The following is a 16,332-nucleotide window of genomic DNA, read 5'->3' on the forward strand; positions in this document are numbered from 1 at the left end:
TAAAAGTCCTAGGATATCTTGATCGCAAGAATATCCCGCTAATTCCCTGATTTCATCACAACCACATTAAAAGATGTATATGTGAATTCTACTTAGAGAGCAACCTAAAGTGTAAAAGCACAATTAGATTTAACTACCCAAGAGCACTAAGTTCTAAGGAATAAGACTAATCAAGGCAATCAAATGTGTAAAAGCACTAATTCAATTTAACTAAGGTTATGATTCATATGCAATTAAAGAGATGTATCACTACAAGTAATAATGGCACTATGCTACTTGCAATCAGGAATTATCACTTTTTCGTATAATAACCCTAATCTAGCAATAGAGATGAAATCTAATCTAATTGATTCCGGACTCAACCAAACTATCATTCAAATCATAAACAATATAAACCATGAATCATAAACAATAAAGTTTTGAGAAAAAAAAACTAATTCATTGAATCAAATAACATGCTTGAGAAATTAACTTTATCCCATAACCAATAATTGAGTTTAGTTACTCATAATAATAGAGTTCATCATAATCATCATCATAAAATAATTGAAGAAGATGAAAAATAAACGAAAGCAAACCCTAGTTGTATAGCCGCTCTCCAAAGTTCCAAATAGAAAATAATACGTAATTCTTAAGAAAGTAAAAAACTTTTCTTTTTGTAGCTCTTCTTAGGTCAAGTCTTCAAAAGCCCATCACCAAGAAGTCCACCAAGCCCATGTGTGTGGAGAACCCATGTAGAAAATATGTCCAAAAATTAACGTCGGAAACTGGTCGGAAATCGGCCGAAAAACTGACCGGAAAACAGCTCAGGTGATCGGCAAAGTCCACCTGGTCCCTGGTCAACGAGTCAACTCGGTCGGGTCAACAAGTCAACTCGGTCAAGTCAACCGAGTCAAGGTGAATCAGATAGATGAGTTAGATGACAAGTCAGACTCAGCTGGGCTGAATGGGCTGAGTGGCCAAGGCCAAAGCCATTGCAATCTTGCACATGCCATAAACTGTGTTGCACAATGATTGTGCATCACAGCTCCTTGGCCAGCCATCTTGTGGTGCACCATCATTGTGCTTCACCGCCAGCCATGATTGCCCTTCATACTACAAATCTTGCAACATTTTCGAGCCATTTCAGTTGAGTTTCGACCCTGAATCCACACAATCTTTGTAACCATCTTCCCTGCATTCAGTTCATACATCCATTCAAGCTTAATTCTACAACCTCAAACCATCAATACCATGATCTGCAGCGCAGCCGTTCTAGCTGCAATTCACCATTTCCTGCATCATCTGTAGCTTCATTAACAGCTCCAATAGCTCAACACAGCACCACACTGCACAACACTCCAGCCATACTTCTGTCATTCCCTTACTAACATCTCAGGCTCTCTGCATCAAGATAGTACCCTGTAACAACAACATTTAATTCCTGCACCACATCCATTCTGCAGTTTTCGGACCATGACTAGCGCTCAGCTCTAGTTTAGCATCAGACTCAACTAACTCCATTCCTGGCTTCAAACACCAACAGCATGCCCTTAACCATCAGCATATCCTAACTTCTGCAACACAGCCAAGCTGCCAGCACTATCTGCAGCACATCCTTAACCTGTCTTCCCTGAATTGAGATTAAAACCCACATTCAACATTACCCATTAGCTTCAATCATTGATCAGTATCAGCTCACCACTGTCTGCAGCTCATTCTACCAACGTCATTCTCATTTCAGATACTTCGCAATCTTCCATGGCCTCACTGCACACAACCATCTTTACCCTCTTCTCACAGACTTACTAGTAAGTGACCCTGCGAATTCATCCTAACATATATCTAAGGTTCATTGTTTCACTTCATTCCATTTGCAGCCTACTAATAATCTGTAGCTCCATTTCATGCATCACCAATTCAATTTCCTGCACAAACTGCTCGCAATACCAACAGCAGCATCAGCCTTGACTACTCTGCAGTCCACAACCATTTTATGCTTCAAAGTTACTCCATAATCCAGTTAGCACAACAACCTGTTCATAGCCATTCCCATGCTCAGTTCATTCCTAGATTAACACCTTAACCTGTACTTTCACATATCACCACTGCAAACCAACACTACAGATCACCTGCAATATATCAGCTCAACTCAGCTTCTCCTTGTAACCTTGCCATTTGAGCAACTCCAGTTCCTGCAATCAGTTCAAACTCTGAACTTCGTCTCCCATTATCCATCTCAGTCAAAACCCATGTTCCTTGTAACTCCATAATCTCCAAGACTGAGAGCAGCCACCACTTGTGCTTCTTTATACAGTGCCCATGAATCTTCAGTTGTGATAACCTTCTTCTACATAGCTGCACCTTCCATTCAACCCATGACAATTACCAGCATCAACAAATCACAGCAAACCCCATTTACAATCTCATTCACCCAGTTCATTTTTTCTTAGATTCAGAACTATCTCAGCTTCCAACTTGTCACTGCCAAGACCCTGTGTCCTAACATACATCCATGGAAGCATCTGTATCTGTAGTTTCTTCATTTTCTCCTTGAACTGCACCTGCAACTGATTTAGCTCCAGTTCATCTTTGTTGTCTCCCTGGCATCTCATTCAAACTCCATCAGTAACAACTTCTCAATCTTTACAGCAGACCACAAATTCAAGGCAAACCCTAACCATCAAATTCATCTCAATTTTTTCATTCCCTGCTCTTGGAGGTAAATTCATCAAAACCCCATCTCTATTATCCTTCATAAGCTCTGAATTGCCATTAATCTTCACCAACTCTTCCAATTTGCCACCAACAATAGCAGATCCGATTCTTCCATCAATCTATGGCAGTATCATCTTCTCTATCTACGATTTGATTTGTATTTCCTCCCTCAATCTTCATTTCTGGCAACAACAACCTTTAACATAACACCAGATTCGAATTCAAATCAAACCTAACTTCAATTGCAGCAGATTCAGTTTCAATCTCCCCATGAATTCTCTCTGAACTGCAGTCGCCATCCTCTCTCGGTTTTCAGGTGGAAAAGAAAAGAGAAATGATGAGAAAATGATTCCTCACTGAATTCTAGGGCTTGTGTAGTAGAATGGATGCAACCAACCAGGTGAGGCAGATAAGGGGTGCCTAGTTCCAGGGAACTATCTATTTTGTTTTCTTGCTCAACTGTCAATTGCGGAACTGACAACTCATTCTTCACTTCCTTTGTTGCATAACCTTAGCCCGTTCCAAATGTAACTCGCCCGTGAATCGACCTTTGTGCCATTTTTTCTCCAATTGAGTACTTTCTTCTTCTTTTACTCCAAATGGCTCCAAAGTACCTAAACACTCAAAAGTGAACATAAGATACATATTTTACAAGAGAAATAGCAAAGAAAGCATAAACAATAGATATGAAATCTAGGTGTTTTATAACACCTATCAAATTCCCCCACACTTAGACTTTGCTAGTCCTCGAGCAAATCAAACAAAACTTATTGTAAAAGATACATACAACTCCATTTCATGAGAGTTTACTAGAGATGTACCTACAAAACCTGCTTTTCCAACTTACTAGTTCTCCGTAAAGATAGCATCCAACGCGCTAAGAAGACATAGAGATTCTGCACACTAGTCATAAGAAGTTAGACACATAAATGAACACAATCTCATCCTTAAAAGTTGAGAGAGAAATAACCATCCCTTCTCGAAATAAATTCGGGTTCAGAGTGATCAAAAGTCTCGACTCTGCCTCACAAGAAAGGGTTTTATGAAGTTGCCCTCAATAATAAACAGCTTTTTATGGGTCACACATGTGTCGAGGTAGGAATGAAGAGAGAATCCTGCGACACCTTGAATGGTAGGAAGGCAAAAACCCTCCGAATTGTTTTGAAAACCCACATCTTTTATTCATTTTGAAAACCCTTTTTATGACGATCTCTAAGAAAGGAAATCAACCAATTAACGAAGGTGAGAATATGCTTACTTACCTCGTTATCCATTCGGCGTGCAGTTAGCACCACTCTCACAGCATCTATAGAAACGTCTTCGGTCTTCAATCCTTGTCTTCATCTTCGTCTTCGGTCTTCAACTAGTGATGATAACTCTTGAACTTCGTAGAATCTTGACAATGTGATTCTTTCCTTTAATTCCTTGTTGCTTGAAACTCCGTTATAAATATTCCTTCTTCCATTGGCTTTATTGAATGAATACAAAACCAAAAACGAACTAAACAAACCAAAATATGATGCAATAATTTATTTTATTTTTTTGTAAGATGCAAGATAAATAAAGTAAATACAAAATCAAAACAAACAAAATATTAAAACTAATGATGAACCTAATAAAATTGTCCTTTTTTTTTTGACAAGGGACCTAGCATAGTGATGACCATATCCCAAGTTTTTTTTTTTTTTGAGACAAGAGAAAATAATACAAATACAAAATAAAGATAAAATAAAAATGCAAGTACAAAGGCCATGGTGTAAGTACTTTACCGCTTGATTCTTCACAACTTGTATGTCTCGATATCATAAACTTCTTGAATTCTCATCTTAATAATATACACTCTTGTACAATAGTCTTCAACTTGTAAAACTTATGCTCCTTGTCTTGTTGCTATACTTGAATCTGAATCTGCTCATTTCTGTACCGTTGCTTGTAAACCTTAAACGTCTTCAACTTTCCTGCAATTTGTGATGCTCCTCTTGTTGATGATGATGGTGTTTCTATGGACCTGTTGGTGTAGAGAGAGATAGAGTGGATGGTGCTAACTGCGAACAAGATTACAAGTGGTATGTAAGTTAGCAATTCGATGTCACCATTCATGATTGATAAAATAGCACTCAAGAGATCAAAATAGTGCTTCTATTGGTGGGAGGTTGGGTAGCTCACCATTATACCCGGAGTTTACGTACGGTGACACACACTCTAAAAGCACAAATTTAGACAGGTACAAAGAATTGAAGGTCGGTGTCTCTCATGATGTAACATGGGTAGTCTCCACTATAGGGGATCAAAAATCTAATACCGAATTCAGTCTGCACCTCATTTTCCACTGGGATGGTTAAATCCAACTTTAACTCTCATACAAGTAAGAAACCCGATCATGTTCTCTGTCATCTCTAAGTTCAGTCACTCTTATGAGAATCTCGATGTTATCTTAGCGACTTGTATATTATGTGACTCTAAACTAACCACAAGTTGGAGTTTTCTTATTCACTATTTCACAAAAAAGTTGAAAAAAATTGAAATTTTACAATGTAAATGCTTAACCACTCCCCCACACTTAAAACTTTACATTGTCCTCAATGTAAATTGAATCGTCCAAAGAAAGTCAAGGTGGGAAATTCTAACATGATAATGACAAGAAATCATAAAAAGTAACTAAAAACAAGAAAAAGAAATAAATACAAGACAAGAAATACTCATCCTATGGGTTGCCTCCCATTTAGCGCTTGGTTTAAAGTCGTCAGACCGACTATCTCCTTGATTTCTATGCCTCCTCCAGAGGGAATGCATCCAAAAAGTTAGCTCCTTCCACCACTTCGGAAGTGAAATTCTCATAATATGGTTTCAACCGGTGCCCATTAACTTTAAGTTCTTTGCCTGTAGCTATGCTACGAATTTCCACTGCACCATGAGAAACCCTAACTACAACCACGTTGGATCTCTCAAAGCTACCAAAACCTACTCTCAAGGAGGGTGAACCAGCGCTGGAAATACCTCAAAAATTCTTCCAAGAGGGTTGTATGAAGTTTCAACATAGCTTCATTGCAAGATTGGATTTAACGGGGCTAAAATTCAATGAAGTTAAGAAACCCTAGAGAGTCAATGACAAATTGAACGCGGAATTAAGTTTCTGCCAATGAGTAAGGGTTTCTTTATCATCATGCTCTCAACAGCAGAAGATAAAGAACGGATTCGTAATGGTCCTACGGCTAAAGTTAACAATCAATAGCTAAAATTACAAGATTGGTATCCAAGTTTTAATCCAAACATGCAGTGTACGTCTCATGCTGCAGTTTGGGTTCTTTTCCCCGAGCTTCCAGTTGATTTATGGACTGGAAACACTTTGTTATCTATTGCAAAAAAATTCGGAACTCCAATTATTGTGGACGAGAGGACTCTCGGGATTGAATGTTGGAATATTGACAAAAATAATGAAAATAAATTGAATAAGCACAAGTGATACTTAGCTTGATTTGCAACAACTTGGTGGATGCATCACGTCGAGTAGCATGCGGAGCAAAAATTGATAGAGGCACGTATATGATACGCTGTCCTAAAGACAATATCGCCTGCTACTCCTGTAAATAGAGAGATGCTATAACTTCATTGGCGATTTTCCTCCAGGATACAACTATCGTTAGCATTCCTTCTTGTAGCTTACAAGAGAACGCCCTAAGAACTTGCAGTGAAAAACGACTCAGTGAAACCACCTTGTTTCACTCAAAATAAAACTCATAGAGGAAAATGGAATAATAAAACTTGTTTTTCTCATTTTTTTCTCCTACTCTTTTTCCACCAAAAACAGAGGAGTTATGTTGAGTTGTTTTTCTCTCAAAACATGAAAACCAAAACATGAAGGAGTTCATTTTATTTTTCTCTTTCTCTACTGAAAACATAAGAAGAGTTCTTTTTCTCCTCTACTCTCTCTTAAAAATGAACTCAAGACCCTTTTTCTTTTCTAGGAGTTTCAATAGTTAAAAAAAATAAAAAGAATCTCAACGTTAGAAACAACAAGGAGGAAAGAAATGTCAGGCATGCATTAAACAATGTCAAGGAAAAATGTAAAAGCAGGTTTTGAAACACAAGACATTGTTTTACACTCATTGAAAACAGAGAAAAGTAAGTAGAAATGCGTGAAGTATTGGAAACATAGAGCATGCGTGAAGATTCCTTATGTTACACATGAAGACAAGAGGCAAAAGAACCTTATGTCTCTTAAAAACGTGTGAGTAATGTTTTTTCTATTCACAAAAAAATGATTTTTTCCAACAATCCCCCACATGAGTGATAAAACATATCGATAGAACACGAGAAAACAGAAGGCATCAAAATAGGCCAAGGTGTCGTAAAGATTGAACCTTATCATAGTGAGAAGTTACCGGAACTGGTTGTTGTAACGGTGAACACAATGTCTTGAACCTCCAATAGTGAATGCAATCCAGAAACAACAACCACACTTGATGTCTCCAACGAAAGCTGCCAAGCTCTTGCGGTTGTGCCCTTTTTGGCCGTGGGATAAATCCTGGTTTTAATGAATGTCTCTAGAGAATCAGCTCAAAATCTCATAGGAAGCGTCCCCACTTCCACCATCCACATAGGTGAGTCCATCAAGAGTGTCCTGCCACACCCCGCTTTAAACAAAGCCATGGAACCCATTAAGATCTCAATAGATCATCCTATCTCGTGCAGGTAGCACTATCACACAGTTACACCATAGCAAGGTTACACAGTTACACAGTTACATCATGCTGTCTCGATATCACCATAAATTAGTTGTCTCATTGAACCTTAATCTTGGAGCTCCATTCACAAGGTTGAGTATCCTTCATGGTGATTTATTTTATGAGCTTAAGTCACATCCCCCTGGATGTGGATCTAACTACCACTCTAGATAAGCCTTTCGTCAAAGGATCTGCAATATTATCTTTGGACCTCACGAAGTCAAGATAATACCAGTAGAGAGTAGTTGTTTCACTCGTGTCTTCTTCGTATATGTCTAGACTTTCTGTTGTATACACCGTTCTTTGCGCAGTCAATAGCATCTTGACTGTCACAGTGGATCGCGATCAGTAGCACGGGCTTAGGCTAGAGTGGAATCCCTTTTAGGAAATCTCTTAGCCATTTATGTTCCTCATCTCTAGATTTTTCAAGGTTATAAACTCTGACTCCATAGTGGAACGGGTTATACTTGTCTATTTGGAAAACTTTCACGACACAGACGCATCTTCAAGCATGAAGATGTACCCAATTGTGGATTTTGACTCCTCTGAGTCATTTATCCAGTTGGCATCACAACACCCTTCCAGCACATCAATATTTTTCCAAACTTAAGCAAAAGTTTGAAGTACCTCTCAAGTAGCGCAAAACTCGGTTGAGAGAATTCCAGTGATCCTGCCCAGGGTTGCAAGAGTACTTGCTAAAACTACTCACTGCGTAAGCAATACCAGGTCTTATACAATTAATCAATTACATAAGACTATTAATTACGAAAAAAATATTCAAAAGTTGATAAAACATTGTCACCCTTGTTCTTTATCAAGTTACAAGTGGGATCACAAGGAGTAGAAGCAGGCTTAGCCTCACCGTGATTAAATTTCTTTAGTACAGTTTCAACAAAATGAAATTGACTAATACTATATTCATCAGACGTCTCTCTGATTTTCATCCATAAGAATACATCAGTAGGACCTAAGTCTTTCATGTCAAAATTCTTATTTAACATGCTTTTAGTGGTATTAATAAAATCAATGTTACTGCCTAATATGAGCATCTCATTAACATGCGGGCATACAATAACAAAAACATCATCCTCAGATTTAATGTTAACACATTTATCAGATTTATTAATCTTGAACCACTAGATATCATTTCATGATCAAATTTTCATGTCTCTGTTTAGGTGCTTGTTTCAAACCATACATAAATTTAATCAATTCGCGTACCTTGTTCTCACAATAAAAAAACCTTTAGATTGGTACATGTAAATTTATACATTTAATCTACCATTTAAAATTGCAGTCTTAACATCCATCTGATGTATATATTCAAATCATGAATAAAAGCAATAATAATCATCATCCTAACAGAAGTGATTCTAGTGATAGGTGAATAAGTGTCAAAGAAATGTATTCCTTAATTTTTGGTTATCACCTTTAGCCATAACCATACTAGGTATTTATCTACAGTCCCATCTACCAAGGTCTCCTTTTGAAGACTATTCGGAAGAAGATATAATTTCCTTGTGGGTTTAGTGTCCAGACTCTACCATAAAGGTCACATAGCCGAGGCTAAAACTTGTCTAAGTTCTAACTCTCTTACTTATACTATGTCCAGTCTAAACATCTTGAGACGGGGTTGACTAGTCGAAGGAACATATGCGAGACTGTCATGGACCCTTTTTCGAGGTCCAATCCTCAAAGGAATTATAAGATCAAAAAACAGAGCATCTCTAGATTGCACTAAGTGTTCATACCAATGTTATCAATGTCAAATATTATGACCATTAACCTATATGCACTAGCATGCTTAGGATAGGTTAGGAATACAAAATCCATAATTTTAGGTCAAATTTTTGATTTTCTTGGGAGGCGAAATAGCCAATACACCCTCACATTTTAGGTATACAAGTCAAGAACACAAAAAATAGGTTGTGCACTTTGTAAAATCTTCTTGAGAGATCAAAATAAATATTTTTTATTTTCCACCCCCACAATTATCGAGATTTCTTAACATGTTGTGATATTGTGTTATTTAATATTCGCCGCATAATCAAATCATGGTATTCTACCAACATTATGATTTAACATGTTCATGTATTCATTACCAATTAATAGCATACGAGTTTCACTTTATCTATTAATCCCTCATGTTCCATTATGCTAACAGTTCAAAGCATTACATGAACTTATTTCCAAATCTCATATCTCATAGCAAGGTAGATAACTATTTGAAATTGTATTTAAAGCATAATGCATATGTGGAGAATGATGATGTCCATACATGTAATCTTTTTACCTATATTTTCTTCAACTGTTTTTGATAGTTGAGTTTCTCAAAGAATTGCTTTCATACCTTAGTACTTTTGGTAGAAGACATACACGTTTCTTCCGGAGCATGCATTCTAGCGCTCTCAACATTAACCAACCTTCTTGTTGGATCAAGTTATTGTACCTCAACATTAGATTCAAGCAATAATTAGTAGGTCACAAAATATTGGTAATTAGAACCAAATGCTTTGTGTATTCACAAATCAATTTAAACACACAATTTTCTTGTTGTATCACATTTATTAAGAAAACATGTGATTTATGAAAATTGATGTTACACAAAACATATATGATCCAAGTAATTTTGAACATAAAAAAATTTGATATACAACTTATCAAAATCATATTGTTCCTTGACAAAGTAATACAAATTTACCTCTACAAAAGATTATTGCTCATGTCATAGGAATCGTTCGCTAGCTACTTGCTTAAGTTATCATGAAGAATTAAATTTCAATTAAATATCCTCTAAGTAATCACTACTCCATATTCTCATGATATACTCAAAGTGATATCACATCACTAATCAAATGTTGCTAGACATAATCAAGAGATCACACACATTTTACATTTTCTGGACAGACATGCACAACAATCTTCCAAATACCTTATCTCTCAAACCGCATATCCAAATTAGATAAATCAAAAGGGGGTTTAAAGATAAGATCCAGAACTAAATATCTTATTTATATCAATATTTCCAAAAACTCATAGTTATGCCAGAATAAATATAGTTTTCAGCTGAGTTTTTTCTGCCCATCAGAAATTTCAGAAACATTTTACAGTTTTGTAAAATATGTAAAAAATACTTTTACAACTCTAAAAATCATAAAACTCGGTGGAGTGAACAATAAATATGTCTACTAGTTGTTTTAAAAAGCATTCAATAAAACTCTTCTTGAGTTAAGAGATAAACCCAAAACTCTACAACTCAATATAACTTTAACTTTTGTTCTTTCATTGATTTTGTAAAATATTAAAAAAATAATTTTACAGTTCCAAAAATTACGAAATTTGGTGAGCGTATCAATCATATGTCTACTAAAACTTGGTAAAAGGATTTAACAAAATTCCTTACGAGTTAAGAGATAAACTCAAAACTCTTCAGCTCAACCAACTTTTAATCATTATTTTTTTCACTAAAAAGAGGAACATCTTTAGTTTTCCAAAGTTAGTCAAACACCAACTATAAACAAACAAATCAACTTATATTGTTGAAGCCAAATGCTTTATGACTCTTTCCACTAAACTTAGTAGTTTGATTGCTCAACAATATTTTTTCTTTATTATTGTTACAAAATATAGAGTAGTATATTGTCTTTAGGTTGTTGGAATATTGACAACAATAATGAAAATAAATTGAATAAGCACAAGTGATACTTAGCTTGATTTGCAGCAACTTGGTGGATGCATCACGTCGAGTAGCATGCGGAGAAAAAATTGATAGAGGCACGTATATGATACGCTGTCCTAAAAACAATATCGCCTGCTACTCCTCTAAACAGAGAGATGCTACAGCTTCATTGGCGAGTTGTCTCCAGGATACAACTATCGTTAGCATTCCTTCTTGTAGCATACAAGAGAATGCCCTAAGAACTTGCAGTGAAAAACGACTCAGTGAAACCACCTTGTTTCACTCAAAAGAAAACTCATAGAGAAAAATGGAAGAATAAAACTTGTTTTTCTCATTTTTCTCTCCTACTCTTTTTCCACCAAAAACAGAGGAGTTAATGTTGAGTTGTTTTTCTCTCAAAACATGAAAACCAAAACATGAAGGAGTTCATTTTGTTTTTCTCTTTCTCTACTGAAGACATAAGAAGAGTTCTTTTTCTCCTCTACTCTCTCTTAAAAATGAACTCAAGACCCTTTTTCTTTTCTAGGAGTTTCAATAGTTAAAAACAATAAAGAGAATCTCAATGTTAGAAACAACAAGGAGGAAAGAAATGTCAGGCATGCATTAAACAATGTCAAGGAAAAATGTGAAAGCAGGTTTTGAAACACAAGACATTGTTTTACGCTCATTGAAAACAGAGAAAAATAAGTAGAAAGGCGTGAAGTATTGGAAACATAGAGCATGCGTGAAGATTCCTTATATTACACATGAAGACAAGAGGCAAAAGAACCTTATGTCTCTTAAAAACGTGTGAGTAATGTTTTGTCTATTCACAAAAAACTGATTTTTTCCAACATTGAATACGGGTTTTTTGCATCTGTGCTGGTAGATATTGATTTTTCCAAGCATATTTCGGAGCGAGTCCATATAACCTCGGGTGGAAAGGATTTCTGGTTGTATGTTGACATTCATAAATATCCGAAATTCTGTTCTAAGTGCAACATAATTGGGCATACTGATGAAGAATGCAAAAAGAGGCCTGCTCGTAGGGATGTTAACAAGGAAGCTAATCCACAGCTGCTAGCTGTTGATAATTCTACTTTGGTTAACCTGTAAAAGGTAATGCTGGTAAAAAATGGAGAGTGGTTAGAAATAGAAAGCACGGTAACAGAAATTCAGAAAATCTGGTGCAAACAAACATAATGGGCAGTGATACTACAATCGTTGAGATAGTAAATATGGGGGATAATGATAATTTGGTTGATGCTACAGTTGACAATGCTGTGGTTATCGAATCTGAAAACAACAGTAGCAATAATGCTGAATCTGAAACTATCATTGCGGTAAGTGACGAGGTGAATGTTTCTTTGGAGAAATCCAAACAGATGGATGAGGAGGTAGCAATTGCTGAAGCTGAATTTCGGAAGGAAGCTGATGATTTAGAAAGAGCTAGGCAGGCTCTTAATGTGGATAAGGTTTCTTCTCCACCTTCTATAGTTAATGTTCAAAATAATTATGTAGTGGTTTTATCCCCAAATAAATTTAGTGTGCTTCAAGTTGAGGATGAAATTGAATCAACACATTCAGGTCAAGATATTTCAGCTGCACAAGCAGCATCAGGCGTTAAAGGGAAGAAGCGTGGGGAATTAGCTACAAGCCAGGTCAATGGCCGTGAAGATCCTTTGGTGGACAAGGAAAATAGTGGGCTTCACAAGTCCAATAATAACGGTGATGTTAGGTCTGTTGGGTCTCCGGCTATACGTAGGAATGGGAATTTTATTGCTGCGCACAACGCCTTGCTGCAACAGCATAAAGTTTAAAGTATTAATATGGAACATACAAGACAGGACATTAACCGTGAAGATCTTGATTTGGACAGTGTTGTTGGGTCTGTGGAAAGTGCTAATAATTCTATTCGTTTAACTGCAGAGGAGCATGAGGTTCTTGGTAGAATAACAAAATTTGATATTTAGCAAAAGTTTTTGAATGATTTATTTTTTCGAAAGAAGTATTTAAAGGAAATACAAGATCAATCAAAAAGAATGAAGACTCCAAAGAGGAAAAATAAGAACAGAGGAGGAGATGGAAGCATTAAAATCCTATTTTCCTTCATTTTATTAGTTATTTATGTTTAAGAGCTTATTTTTGTTAGCTTTTTTGATATTATTTTTTTGTCCCCTTTGGTTTATGGGGGTGGGGAGGCCTGGAGCCTTCCATTTTGTAATTCTTGTAATTACGTTTTTTTGCTTAATAAACCATTTTGACCTAGCAAAAAAAAAAAAAAAAAACAGTCCAACTGGATAACATAGATTCAACTAATTCCAGTTGATGTAGATTCTCGGCATGAGACAAGGCTTGAGATTCCTTAAGTTTGACGAAACGCGTCGTCAAAATTAAACATCATAAAGGACAACACATACGGCTGGTTTTGGCAACAAAAATAGTGGTAATTGAACTATTGTCCCTCCTTTTGATGGGCCTTCACAAATATCCCTAACAGACTTTACAAATGTCCCTGATGGATTATTGAATTTTTTTTCTAAACACCTAATTATTAGAATTCCTTATTTATCCTTTCCCATCTCTTCGTTCTTCTTCATTTAGTTTTATAGAGAACAAAATCTCGTTTTTCTTCGCATAGCTCCACCACCATCTTCTCCATCGTCCCCCCCACCACCAAAATCTCTATCGGCGCCACCACAACTAGCACCACCACATGCATTACGTCCACCACTAGTATCAACAGATCTATCACGTTTTCTTTTGATTTCAATTTATTTCTTACAGATTCAGAAATCGATTTTGAGTTTTTGGTTTTCGATTTTTGGTAACTTCTAGTTTTGATTCAGGATTTAATCGAACTATCATCAACAAATGACACCTTCTTCTTCTTCTTCTAAAAACTAAATTTAAAATAAGATTCAAATAAATTGAGATCTGATTTAAGGTTGCAATTTTAGATCGAGATCTGATTTAGGTTACGATTTATGGTAATTTTAGAGTAAAACTTCTTTGAATTATTGAACTGAGAAGTAATAATGATAATGGTGGTAGTGTGGTGGCGACGACGGAGGAGGTATGTATTTGAATTTATAGAAAACAGTGGTGGTTCTGGTGGCGACGATGGTGGTGGTTCGAATTGGTGTTGAAGCTTCATAGAAAACAGTGATGGTTGCTGCTATGGATTATAAATGGTGGTTAATGGTTTTGTTGGTGGATCTGAAACTGCAGCTGGTGAAATGGTAGCATTTTTCCATCAGCATGGATAAATATCCATTGTTGATCCAACTAAAATGGATAAACTTATACTGTTGATCCAACTGCAATGGATAAACATCCACTGTTGATCCAACTGAAATGGATAAACATCCATTGTTGATCCAAATGAAATGGATAAACTACTGTTGTTGATACAAAATTATCTGAACCGATGGTGGCGGCGGCGACGGTGGCGGGTGGTTGCTGCTATGGATTATTGATGGTGGTTAATGATTTTGTTGGTGGATCTGAAACTGCAGCTGGTGAAATGGTAGCATTTTCCCATCAGCATGGATAAACATCCATTGTTGATCCAACTGCAATGGATAAACTTCTATTGTTGATCCAACTGCAATGGATAAACTTCTACTGTGAAATGGATAAACTTCTACTGTTTATCAAGGGTATATCAATTTCAGTTTTATGCCACTTACTGTTGATCCATCATCATGGATAAACATCCACTGTTGATCCAACTGAAATGGATAAACATCCATTGTTGATCCAACTGAAATGGATCAACTACTGTTGATGATACAAAATATCTGAACCAATGGTGGTGGCTGCGGCGACAACGGCGACGGACTAGTGGTGGTGGCGGCGACGGACTAGTGATGGTGGAGGACTGTTGATGGTGGTGAATGAGTGGTGGTGGTGGTGGTGGCGGTTGGTAGGTGGTGGTTGTTGAACGGTGGTGGTGGAATGGTAGTTGAATGTTGGTGGTGGTGCTAGTGGTGGTGGTGAAGTGGTAGAGGAAGAAATTTGTTCCATTTTGAATTAAAGAAAAATATTACATGGATGAGGGTATTAAGGTAATGTAATATTAAATGGATAAGGTTATAAAAAAGTAGGGACATATTTATTGTTGAATAAGGATATATTTGTTGGGTTTGAAAAGGAAGGACATATTAGTTAATATACCCACAAAAATATCAAAAATATATGGACGTGTAATACAGAAATATGGTATGATAATGAGTGGTGGGCTTAGATTATTGGTTATGGAGAAAGCTAAGTAGGCTTAGGTAATTAGTTGTTCGGTATGATGGGCTTAAGTAGGGGTGAGCATTTATCCGTCATCCGCGGATTTAACTGAAACCAACCGCATTTTTGCGGATGGATGCCCGGACCGTTTGCTAATGGATTGGATGCAGATGAGATTTTTGAAATCCAACAGATTATGGATTGGGCCCGGATGCAACCTTGAAAATCCGTTAGACATCCATATCCGTTAGATTAAGGACATTTATATAGTTTCTATAAAATATATAAATAGTTTTGGAATTTTTAAGGTATTTACTTGGAGTGTTGTCCATGACACTTCTATATTTATGTACATATATAAAATGTGTAGGTTCTATAAGAAGTCATCTATATTGGTTTTATTTTTTCATTATAAATTTTAACTAACACAAACCCATTGGATTATCCGCATCCAATCCGTTCATCCGTGCATCCATTGAATGCAAATCTGTTGGATGTTGGATTGGATGCGGATGCCAAATTTGAAGTCCGTGGTGAATTGGATTGGATGCGTATGAGGTAAAAACCGATCCATACCGGCCCATGCTCACCCCTGGGCTTAAGTGACAGTAGAAAAGGATGGTGAGAACACCCGAGGTGAGGTGATAAAACAAAGTGGACAAACAGACGTTATGGGAACAAGCCGAGAGAGGGGTATTGTGTTGGGATCCTAGTCCCACATTGGTTAGATGAGGCTTAATTGGTAGTTTATAAGTTAATGGGTTCCTTCATCTTGTCAACCGGTTTTCGAGTTGAGTTCTACGCATGGGATTATGACGAGTTGGGATCGGTACCCTAACAATTGGTATCAGAGCCAACCATCACGATCCATGCCCTCTCCACGGAAGGGGTGACCTATAGGCTAGATTAAAGTGTTGGGGCACCTATGTATGGGCGTAGTTGTCACCCACATTGAATACTGATAAGGGAGTGAAGCCGCCATAAAGAGAAAGGTCTACCTTCGGGTCAGTG

The 16,332-nt window shown here is 36.8% G+C and overlaps 1 long non-coding RNA gene across 1 annotated transcript; it reads right to left on the bottom strand.

Annotated features, from left to right (window-relative positions):
- Positions 1-472: 472 nt before the first annotated feature.
- Positions 473-3,047, bottom strand: LOC113299143. The gene is made up of 2 exons (XR_003334645.1): positions 2,112-3,047; positions 473-2,015 (listed from the first exon to the last, which is right to left on the bottom strand). It is a non-coding gene; the product is annotated as an uncharacterized LOC113299143 (long non-coding RNA).
- Between the last annotated feature and the right edge of the window lie 13,285 nt (positions 3,048-16,332).

This window comes from Papaver somniferum, chromosome 7 (genome assembly GCF_003573695.1).
Source record: "Papaver somniferum cultivar HN1 chromosome 7, ASM357369v1, whole genome shotgun sequence".
Taxonomy (NCBI): domain Eukaryota; kingdom Viridiplantae; phylum Streptophyta; class Magnoliopsida; order Ranunculales; family Papaveraceae; genus Papaver; species Papaver somniferum.